This window comes from Hyla sarda, chromosome 11 (assembly GCF_029499605.1).
Source record: "Hyla sarda isolate aHylSar1 chromosome 11, aHylSar1.hap1, whole genome shotgun sequence".
Taxonomy (NCBI): domain Eukaryota; kingdom Metazoa; phylum Chordata; class Amphibia; order Anura; family Hylidae; genus Hyla; species Hyla sarda.
In genome coordinates this window covers 98,615,672-98,626,400 of record NC_079199.1, presented here as the reverse complement: position 1 = coordinate 98,626,400, position 10,729 = coordinate 98,615,672, and positions in this window count along the sequence as shown.

Genomic DNA, 10,729 nt, shown 5'->3' with positions numbered 1-10,729 from the left:
GGAACAGCACTGTAGGGGTTAAAACAGAACATGGACTCTTGCCATCCCGGCACGCCAGTAACTCACGGCAAGTTGTCACATTAAATGCACAGTAGTGACAGCTTAACCTGACCATAACATTGTACTATGGGGGAGGACGAGGCACTAGGCCAGAGCCCGGAGCCATCTCCAGAGCAGGAGGGGGGGGGGTTAATGTGGCCGTCAGTACACCGCCGAACCTGGACGCCTTCCCCGTTCACCATAAAACCCTGCTGCCTTGACAATCCCCTCCAAGCAGAGGTCTTCCGCATAAAACAGGGGAGGGCAGCCTAAGTGGGCCACAGGTGCAGCTTTTAAAGATGCCCGTAGGGTCCTCTAACTCTTTTTATAGGAGCAGCGAGCCAAAGTGAAGCCCGAGCCTTTTTTTTTTTTGTCACATTAAGCCCGTATTAATGCGCACGTCTCAATAAGCAGCGAGCGGCGGTAACAGGGGCGGATGATTAGGATCACTTATATGGCGCCCCCTACAGCTGATAACGCTTTAAATTCACATCGTTCTTATTATATTTTAAAAAAAAAGTAAAAATATCCTAAACGTTAAACTTTTAACGACTAATTTTAGGTTACAATATTAATCGGTTCCCAGACGACCATTGTAGGGTAAAAATGTTGTATAAAATAAAAATAAAAAAGCATAAAATAAAAATAAATAGAAAAGTTCATTAAAGGGGTACTACCGTGCTGACAACTTATAAGTTGCCTGATTACGCCACTGGGGACCCCCGCGATCTCGCACGCAGCACCCCGCTCTCATCAGGCCCCGGAGCGTACATCCGCACCGGGTCTGATGACGGGGCCGGTGATTGTGACGTCACAGCTCCGCCAGGCAACTTATCCCCTATCCTTTAGATAGGGGAAAAATTGTCAGCACGGTAGTACCCCTTTAAAGAAAATTAGGCACATATCTTATACAACTAATGCAAGTACTTCTACCAGGCCTCCAGCTGTTGCAAAACTACAACTCCCAGCATGCCCGGACAGCCGAAGGCTGTCCGGGCATGCTGGGAGTTGTAGTTTTGCAACAGCTGGAGGCACACTGGTTTAAAACCTTATCCATAAAGCTGCTATAAAACCTTATACATAAAGTGCAGGGTCTTGTAGGACATGTAGTATCGCGTTGCACTGTAGAGAGGGCCATATAGTGCTATATGATACTACCGTGGTGCCTGCATAATATATTCATACAGGGCCTGAATGAACTAATCGTATGAAATACTTTCCTCTTTACATAGTTGAATGCGCTGACAACAAAATCCTACAAAAACTATCAATGGAAATCAAATGTATCAACCCATGGAGGTCTGGATATGGAGTCACAGTCAACATCACAGTGGAAACCCCGCTACAGGCTTATCCAACTTTAGGTCATGTCCTTAAAACAAGTCCCAATGAGGCTCAGTAGTGTGTGTGGCCTCCACGTGCCCGTATGACCTCCCTACAATGCCTGGGCATTGTAATGTCCATTTATTTGTTTTTGTATTTTTCTCTTTACATGTGTATTCGCACACTAGGATGTTCAGAGTAGTTTTCTATTCTCCCTGGATAGGGAATGGTTAATGCTCTGAACAAATGAGAACTCGGGTGTGTCTATTTTAAGCCAGACTTCTCCTGCATTCAGTGCAATACTATTATGTCTGTAAGTTTAATGCCACTATGTCTGTTTGTGCAATCTGCTATGATGTCTGTTTGTGCAATATTCTGACTATGTCTGCTTGAGCATTTACCTTGTATTTATCTTGTCATTTTATCTGGGTTTTTAGCCATGGTTATATAGCATTGTGATGTCCCAGTACGGTATATAGTCCCGTACAGTACTTAGGCCCTGTCAGGTTGAGTCCCTCTGTGTCCTAGGGGCTCTCCTGCAGCATCTCCCCCATAGTGTTATATGTATTATGTATAAAGGACCTTTGAGTTAGTCACATGATACTATTGTCACATGTTCAATTCACATGTTTGTTACCCAGAGAGCACCAGCTAACCAGGTGACCTGCAGCTTGTCCTATGGGCTCCTTGCTCAGCCCCCTTTATAAGAGGGGGAGCCATTACAATCTCTCTCTTCCACTACACTTTATCCTGAGGTCAAGTTCAGTCCAGACGTCTCAGAGCCAGTGTCCAGCACATCTGGAGGCCTCAAGCCTAAATTACAGCCACATGTCAGTAAGTCAAGTCATCTCTGTCTGCTGTCACTACCTTCAGTCAAGTCAAGTCTATTATGGTCAGGGTGGTTGTCCTAAAGTCTGTCAAGTCACTGCAAGTCCCAGCAAACTGCAAGGTCCCCTGTGTTACTGGCCACCTCTCTAGGGTCCTGGCCCAGCTGTAAAGACTATTACCATCTGCCCCATACACCTCATCGCACCCCCGTGGCACACCACAGCATGCTCCTTATATTTTAGTCTGTGTTACATTAGTCGGTTTTAGGATTATGTTTGTTCGTTCTGCTTTGTCTGTGTTTACACTGAGTTAGTCTTGCTAGTGTTATCCGTGCTCTGTATTTTATAATTCCTGTTTGGTGTCCTGGAGTCTATTAAGACTCATTCAGTTCTAGTCTTGTATCTTGAGAAATACCCTGTCTAGTATCCTGACCAGTGTTCCTCTACGTTGTAGAGTTTGGTGTTCTTGTATCCGTTTTTATGAAGTTCTGTGTTTTATATTACTGTTTCCTACTGGTTCAGCATTCTGATCACACGGTGGAGTTTGTCCGCCGGCCAGTAGCCTATTTGGCTTCATTATTAATGGCTACTCCTTTTGTGGAGTGGGGTGTACAGTTTGTTTGTTCTGTGTCCCAGTGTGAACAGTTTCCTGTGTTTCCTGATCAGTTTGCCTGTTTATATTCTGCCTTGTTAGTATTTGTATCCTGTTTGGTATATCTGGTTGTCTAGTAGTTTTCCGTTTCTGTTCTGGCCTGTGACGGACTATGTATATTATTTGTTTTTATGCCACTGCACTTTAGCGCAGACAGGGACCGGCTCCAAGTTGTCGATTCACCGCTTAGGGTATATGGGCAAGTAGGCAGGGAGAGTGTTTTTAGGGTCAGTTTAGGACTCACTCTCCCTGTCCCCCAGTCAGTCATGACAGGCATGCTCCTGATCAGGTGGCATCCGCCAACTCCTGGACAGTCTTGTACAACGTGGTGTTGGTGGATGGAGCGAGACATGATGTCCCAGATGTGCTCAATCGGATTCAGGGGAACGGGTGGGCCAGCCCATAGCATCAATGCCTTCCTCTTGCAGGAACTGCTGACACACTCCAGCCACATAAGGTCTAGCATTGTCTTGCATTAGGAGGAACCCAGGGCCAACCGCACCAGCATATGGTCTCACAAGGGGTCTGAGGATCTCATCTCGGTAACAAATGGCAGTCAGGCTACCTCTGGCAAGCACATGGAGGGCTGTGCGTCCCCCCCAAAGAAATGCCACCCCACACCATTACTGACCCACCGCCAAACTGGTCATGCTGGAGGATGTTACAGGCAGCAGAACGTTCTCCACAGCGTCTCCAGACTCTGTCACATGTGCTCAGTGTGAACCTGCTTTCATCTGTGAAGAGCACAGGGCGCCAGTGGCAAATTTGCAAATCTTGGTATTCTCTGGCAAATGCCAAACGTCCTGCACGGTGTTGGGCTGTAAGCTCAACCCCCATCTGTGGACGTCGGGCCCTCATACCACCCTTATGGAGTCTGTTTCTGACCGTTTGAGTGGACACATGCACATTTGTGGCCTGCTGGAGGTCATTTTGCAGGGCTCTGGCAGTGCTCCTCCTTGCAGAAAGGCACAGGTATCCGTCCTGCTGCTGGGTTGTTTCCCTCCTACAGCCTCCTCTCCTGATGTACTGGTCTTTCTCCTGGTAGCGCCTCCATGCTCTGGACACTACGCTGACAGACACAGCAAACCTTCTTGCCACAGCTCGCATTGATGTGCCATCCTGGATGAGCTGCACGACCTGAACCACTTGTGTTGGTTGTAGACTCCGTCTCATGCTACCACTAGAGTGAAAGCACCACAAGCATTCAAAAGGGATCAAAACATCAGCCAGGAAGCATAGGAATTGAGAAGTGGCCTGTGGTCACCACCTGCAGAACTACTCCTTTTATTGTGGGTGTCTTGCTAATTGCCTATAATTTCCACTTGTTGTCTATTCCATTTGCCCAACAGCATGTGGAATTTATTGTCAATCAGTGTTCTTCCTGAGTGGACAGTGGGATTTCACAGAAGTGTCATTGACTTGGAGTTACATTGTGTTGTTTAAGTGTTCCCTTTATTTTTTTTGAGCAGTGTAATAGCACCATACATTGCCTGCATACAAGGCCGGTTCTGCCTATAGGCAAAATAGGCAACCACCTAGACCGCCCTCTTGATAGGGGCTTCGCTCTGCACACTGCAAGAAAGTAGCCGGCTATCATCCAAAGCACCATCTTACCTGAAACACCCGCCCAGCCTTGCTTAGCAATGGCACAGGCAGAGGAGCAGACAGGGAATGTGTAACAGGTTCTGCATATTTACTGATTGGTCAATAGTCTGCTGTGTACTGAAATGTTCTGCAACAGTTCTGAACAGTGAACTAGCAGGAGAGCTGTGGGAGGGCAATGATGAAGAGCAGAGGGAAAGCAATGCATTCTGGGAATTGTAGTACTGAGCAACTGTTTAACCAGTGAATTTTTTTGGGATTTCAGAACTGGAGCAGCAAGCTAAGCGATGCTTTATTTTTACCTGACATTGAAATACTCCTTTAAACATGCATAATTGCTATTTGATTTGCCACATTTCTACTACTGCAGACACTGAGGCAGGGAAGGGTTAACATTTTTCTCTTTTTACCTTATTGGACTGTGCATCTTCATTAGCAACACCAGAAAGTTTAAAAAGCATCAAGTTGAAGGAGTCTTGTCTGGGGACTGGATTAATTCCATGAGTCTGGTTTGGGCTCTGTATTTGTTTTGATGGTTTGGGGTCTGTATTCATTTCAGGAGTTTGGTCTGGGGTCTGTATTCATTTTGGGAGTGTGGTCTGGGGTCTGTATTTGTCTTGATTATTTGGGGTCTGTATTTGTCTTGATGGTCTGTGGTCTGTATTTGTTTTTATGGGCTAGGATCTGTGTTCATTTTGGGAGTCTGGTCTGGGGGTCCTTATTTGTTTTCATTGTCTGAGGTCTGTACTCATTTTGGGGAATCTGGTCTGGGGTCTGTATTTGTCTTGATGGTCTGTGGTCTGTATTTGTTTTTATGGGCTAGGATCTGTGTTTATTTTGGGAGTCTGGTCTGGGGGTCTGTATTTGTTTTCATTGTCTGAGGTCTGTACTCATTTTGGGAATCTGGTCTGGGGTCTGTATTTGTCTTGATGGTCTGGGGTCTGTATTAATTTCCTTAGTCTGGTCTGGGTGTGTGTGTTTATTTTGGGAGTCTGATCTTGGTTCTGTGTTTGTCTTGATGATATGCGGCCCATATTCATTTCAGTAGTCTGGTTTGGGGTCTGTATTTATTCTGGGAGTCTGGTCTGGAGTCTGCATTTGTTTGAATGATCTGATGGTCTGAGGTCTGTATTCATTTCAGTGGTCTGGTCTGGAGTCTGTATTTATTCCGGGAGTCTGGTCTAGGGTCAATATTTATTCCGGGAGTCTGGCCTGGGGTCTGTATTTGTTTGAATGATCTGATGGTCTGAGGTCTGTATTCATTTCAGTGGTCTGGTCTGGAGTCTGTATTTATTCTGGGAGTCTGGTCTAGGGTCGATATTTATTCTGGGAGTCTGGTCTGGGGTCTGTATTTGTTTTGAAGGTCTGAGGTCTGTTTTTATTTTGGGAGTTTGGTCTGGGGTCTGTATTTGTTTGAATGATCTGATGGTCTGAGGTCTGTATTCATTTCAGTGGTCTGGTCTGGAGTCTGTATTTATTCTGGGAGTCTGGTCTAGGGTCGATATTTATTCTGGGAGTCTGGTCTGGGGTCTGTATTTGTTTTGAAGGTCTGAGGTCTGTTTTTATTTTGGGAGTTTGGTCTGGGTCTGTTTGTATTTTGGGAGTTTGGTCTGGGGTGGATAGTAGTTTTATTACTTTTTGTTATGCAAAGCAAAGGCCAGTTGGGGTCTTGTCCTATATAAATGGGTGGGATAAGAACTGTTGCGGCTTCATACATCAATGAGTCTTCCTGGACTATGTGAGCGACCATCTTGTCCCTCTATAATCTGCAATCACTCATCAGTCACCTGCTTTGAAGTCAAAGTCAGAAAGAATGATCCATAAGGGAGTCTAGAAGACTGGGATTTCCGGGAGTGCCTATAATGGTGGAAGCTCTTAGGGGACACAACAAGGCATTGCAGGGCTGAGGTTAAGCAGGGGTTAAGCTCCTGTTTACTACACCTCATTGGCTGCAGCTAAGCAGAGTAAAAATGTGCCTCCTGCTGCTCCAGCATAAGAAAGGTTAAAGCCGTCTGTTCTTTCTAACAGAACAGACCAAAGGATTTCCCCTGAGTGTGCCTGTGCAATATGTCACCTCGTCTGCTGCCAAGACTTGTCCCTTGCATTCAGCGGGCGCTGCGTTCCGGCGCCTTGTCCATGCTGGTACACGATGCGCCTCCTTTGTACCTCAGTGTTGGTCTGGGTACTGGAGCCAGGTGAAGAGATTGTGTCTTTATTAGCACAGGAATTATATTTATTCTCATTTTCTGAGGGGTCTGCGGGGGGTTTAAACTTTTCAGAGGATAAATTGTGCAGACAACTATTATACTGTTATATCTGTGACTGGTGGCAACCACTCCCTGAAGTTGTCATAGCCGGAATTCACCTGCCCTAGATCTATTTCTAATACACTAGACAAGGCAGCACCCAGGGCACCTACCTCACCAGCTCCTCAGAGTTTTGCCCCTGCTTATTGCCTTACAGGCTCCTCAGAGCTCCCCCTGCTTACTACCTCACAGTCCCCCAGGGCTCCGCCCCTGCTTACTACCTTACCAGCTCCTCAGGGCTTACCTTGGCTTACTACCCTTACCAGCTCCTCAGAGCTCCCCCCTGCTTACTACCTCACCAACTCCTCAGAGCTCCCCCCCCCTGCTAACGACTTCACCAGCTCATCAGAGCTCTGCCCCTGCTTACTACCTCACCAACTCCTCAGAGCTCACCTCTGCTTACTACTTTACCAGCTCATCAGAGCTACGCCCCTGCTTACTACCTCACCAACTCCTCAGAGCTCTGCCCCTGCTTACTACCTCACCAACTCCTCAGAGCTCCCCCCCTGCTTACTACTTTATCAGCTCATTAGAGCTCCGCCCTGCTTACTAACTCACCAACTCCTCAGAGCTCTCCCCCTGCTTACTACTTCACCAGCTCATTAGAGCTCCGCCCTGCTTACTACTTCACCAACTCCTCAGAGCTCCGCCCTGCTTACTAACTCACCAACTCCTCAGAGCTCTCCCCCCTGCTTACTACTTCACCAGCTCATTAGAGCTCCGCCCTGCTTACTACTTCACCAACTCCTCAGGGCTTGCCTCTGCTTACTACCATTACCAGCTCTTCAAAGCTCCCTCCCTGCTTAACACTTCATCAGCTCCTCAGAGCTCCGCCCCTGCTTACAACCTTTCCAGATCCTTAGAGCTCCCTCCCTGCTTACTACCTCACCAACTCCTCAGAGCTCACCTCTGCTTACTACTTTACCAGCTCATCAGAGCTACGCCCCTGCTTACTACCTCACCAACTCCTCAGAGCTCTGCCCCTGCTTACTACCTCACCAACTCCTCAGAGCTCCCCCCCTGCTTACTACTTTATCAGCTCATTAGAGCTCCGCCCTGCTTACTAACTCACCAACTCCTCAGAGCTCTCCCCCCTGCTTACTACTTCACCAGCTCATTAGAGCTCCGCCCTGCTTACTACTTCACCAACTCCTCAGAGCTCCGCCCTGCTTACTAACTCACCAACTCCTCAGAGCTCTCCCCCCTGCTTACTACTTCACCAGCTCATTAGAGCTCCGCCCTGCTTACTACTTCACCAACTCCTCAGGGCTTGCCTCTGCTTACTACCATTACCAGCTCTTCAAAGCTCCCTCCCTGCTTAACACTTCATCAGCTCCTCAGAGCTCCGCCCCTGCTTACAACCTTTCCAGATCCTTAGAGCTCCCTCCCTGCTTACTACTTCATCAGCTCCTCAGAGCTCTGCCCCTGCTTACAACCTTTCCAGGTCCTTAGAGCTCCCTCCTGCTTACTACCCTTAACAGCTCCTCAGAGCTCTGCCTCTGCTTACTACCTTACCAGCTCTTCAGAGCTCCCCCTGCTTACTACCTCACAGCCCCCCAAAGCTCTGCCCATGTTTACTGCCTCACCAGCTCCTCAGAGCTCACCTCTGCTTACTACCCCTACCAGCTCCTCAGAGCTCTGCCCCTCCTTACTACCTCACCTGCTTTTAAGAGCTCCACCCCTGCTTACTACCTTTACCAGCTCCTCAGAGCTCCACCCCTGCTTACTACCTCACCCAATTCTCATTGCTCCGCCCCTGCTTAGTAGCATAACTATACAGTAGTGTGTTCGGCAGCCAATCAGCAAAAATCTTAAAAACAAGAACAAGTGACCCCCTATATGCTGTCACCAGGTAAATACAGTAGAGTGGAAAATAGCAGTTGATGCACTCACCTTAGGGTGTTATGTTCCTGGTGCAACACCGAAAACAGCTTTGCAATAAATCATTGTCGGGCATCTAACAGGGCCACACAGGAGGCAGACGATAGCCGACCATGGACCCAACATGGGCACAGATAAAGTACTAGAAAAAGGACTACCAAGATATGGAACAGTAAAGAAAATGTATATTTCGTAAGGCGCCAACCAGCAGCAATTCCCGATTCCAGGAACAATAGCTAATGTGATAACTAAGTAAACTTTATTCTCAATACTAAACGAGTATCCAACATTGCCCGGTCTTTCTACCTAAACAAAAACAACATTCTTGTTCTCATATCCTGTTTTTATATCCTGTCATCGTATCCCATCCTCAAATCCCATCTTCATATCCCGACCTCATATCCCAACCTTATATCTCGTCCTTATATCCTGTCCTCTTATCCCGTCCTCAAATCCCATCTTCATATCCCAACCTCATAGCCGAACCTCATATCCCGTCCTCATATTCTGTCCTCATATCCCGTCCTCTTATGCTGTCCTAATATCCCGACCTTAGATCCCATCCTCATATCCCATCCTTATATCTTCTCCTCATATCCCGTACTCCTATCCGACCTCATATCCTGTTCTTATATCCTGATCTCATATCCCGTCCTTATATCCCATCCTTATATCCTGACCTCATATCCCAACTCCATATCCAGTCCTCACATCTTGACCTCATATCCCGACCTCATATCTCGTCCTCATATCTCTTCCCCATATCACGTCCTCATATCCCTTCCTCATATCCCATCCTCATATCCCTTCCTCATATCTCGTCCTCATATCCCGTCCTCATATCTTGTCCTCATATCCTGTCCTTATTTCCCGACCTCATATTCCGTACTTCTATCCGACCTCATATCCTGTTCTTATATCCTGATCTCATATCCCGACCTCATATCCCGTCCTCATATCCCGTCCTCATATCCCGTCCTCATATCCCTTCCTCATATCCCTTCCTCATATCCCTTCCTCATATCCCGTCCTCATATCCCGACCTCATATCCTGTCCTCATATCCCGACCTCATATCCCGACCTCATATCCCGTCCTCATATCCCATCCTCATATCCCGACCTCATATCCCGTCCTCATATCCCGTCCTCATATCCCATCCTCATATCCCGACCTCATATCCCGACCTCATATCCTGTCCTCATATCCTGACCTCATATCCCGTCCTCATATCCCGTCCTCATATCCCGTCCTCATATCCCTTCCTCATATCCCTTCCTCATATCCCGTCCTCATATCCTGTCCTCATATCCCGTCCTCATATCCCGACCTCATATCCCGTCCTCATATCCCGACCTCATATCCCGACCTCATATCCCGACCTCATATCCCGTCCTCATATCTCGTTCTCATATCCCTTCCTCATATCCCGTCCTCATATCCCTTCCTCATATCCCGTCCTCATATGCTGTCCTCATATCCCGACCTCATATCCTGTCCTCATATCCCGACCTCATATCCCGTCCTCATATCCCGTCATTATTTCCCGACCTCATATCCCAACCCCACACCTTGACCTCACATCCTGACTTGTTCTGAGGATTGTGACAACCACTCTCCTGTTCATAAAAAATTTAAGGTAGTCAAAGCTCCGCCCCTATTACTGTATGTGCTCTTAAAGGTTTAGTCCACATCTCTTTACCAGGAATACAGCCTGTTCATACTTAGATCATCCCCAGCCCTGTATCTTCAATTAGGCCAACAAGGCCCAGGCCTAGGGCGGCACCGTATTAGGGGCAGCATTTATTTATTTATTTTATCATTAAAAAAAAAATGACTCTATGTTCTCTTAAAGGGTAACTCCACATTCCCCCATCACCTTAATATCCTTGGTCTCTGACCCTGAATCCATCAGAACGCACCATTTTTCTGCTCAAACTTTTTTTTGTAGCTTTAAAAAAAAAAAATGTGTCCAGAAATATTTGATTCTCCAGGAACTGAATTGAAATGGATGTCGCCCGTTTAGTGTTCGCAGCTCCCCCCATACCTGTCCCTTTTTGTTTTCCCATTGGAGGCCTGTAGCCAAGAATTCTGGGAGTT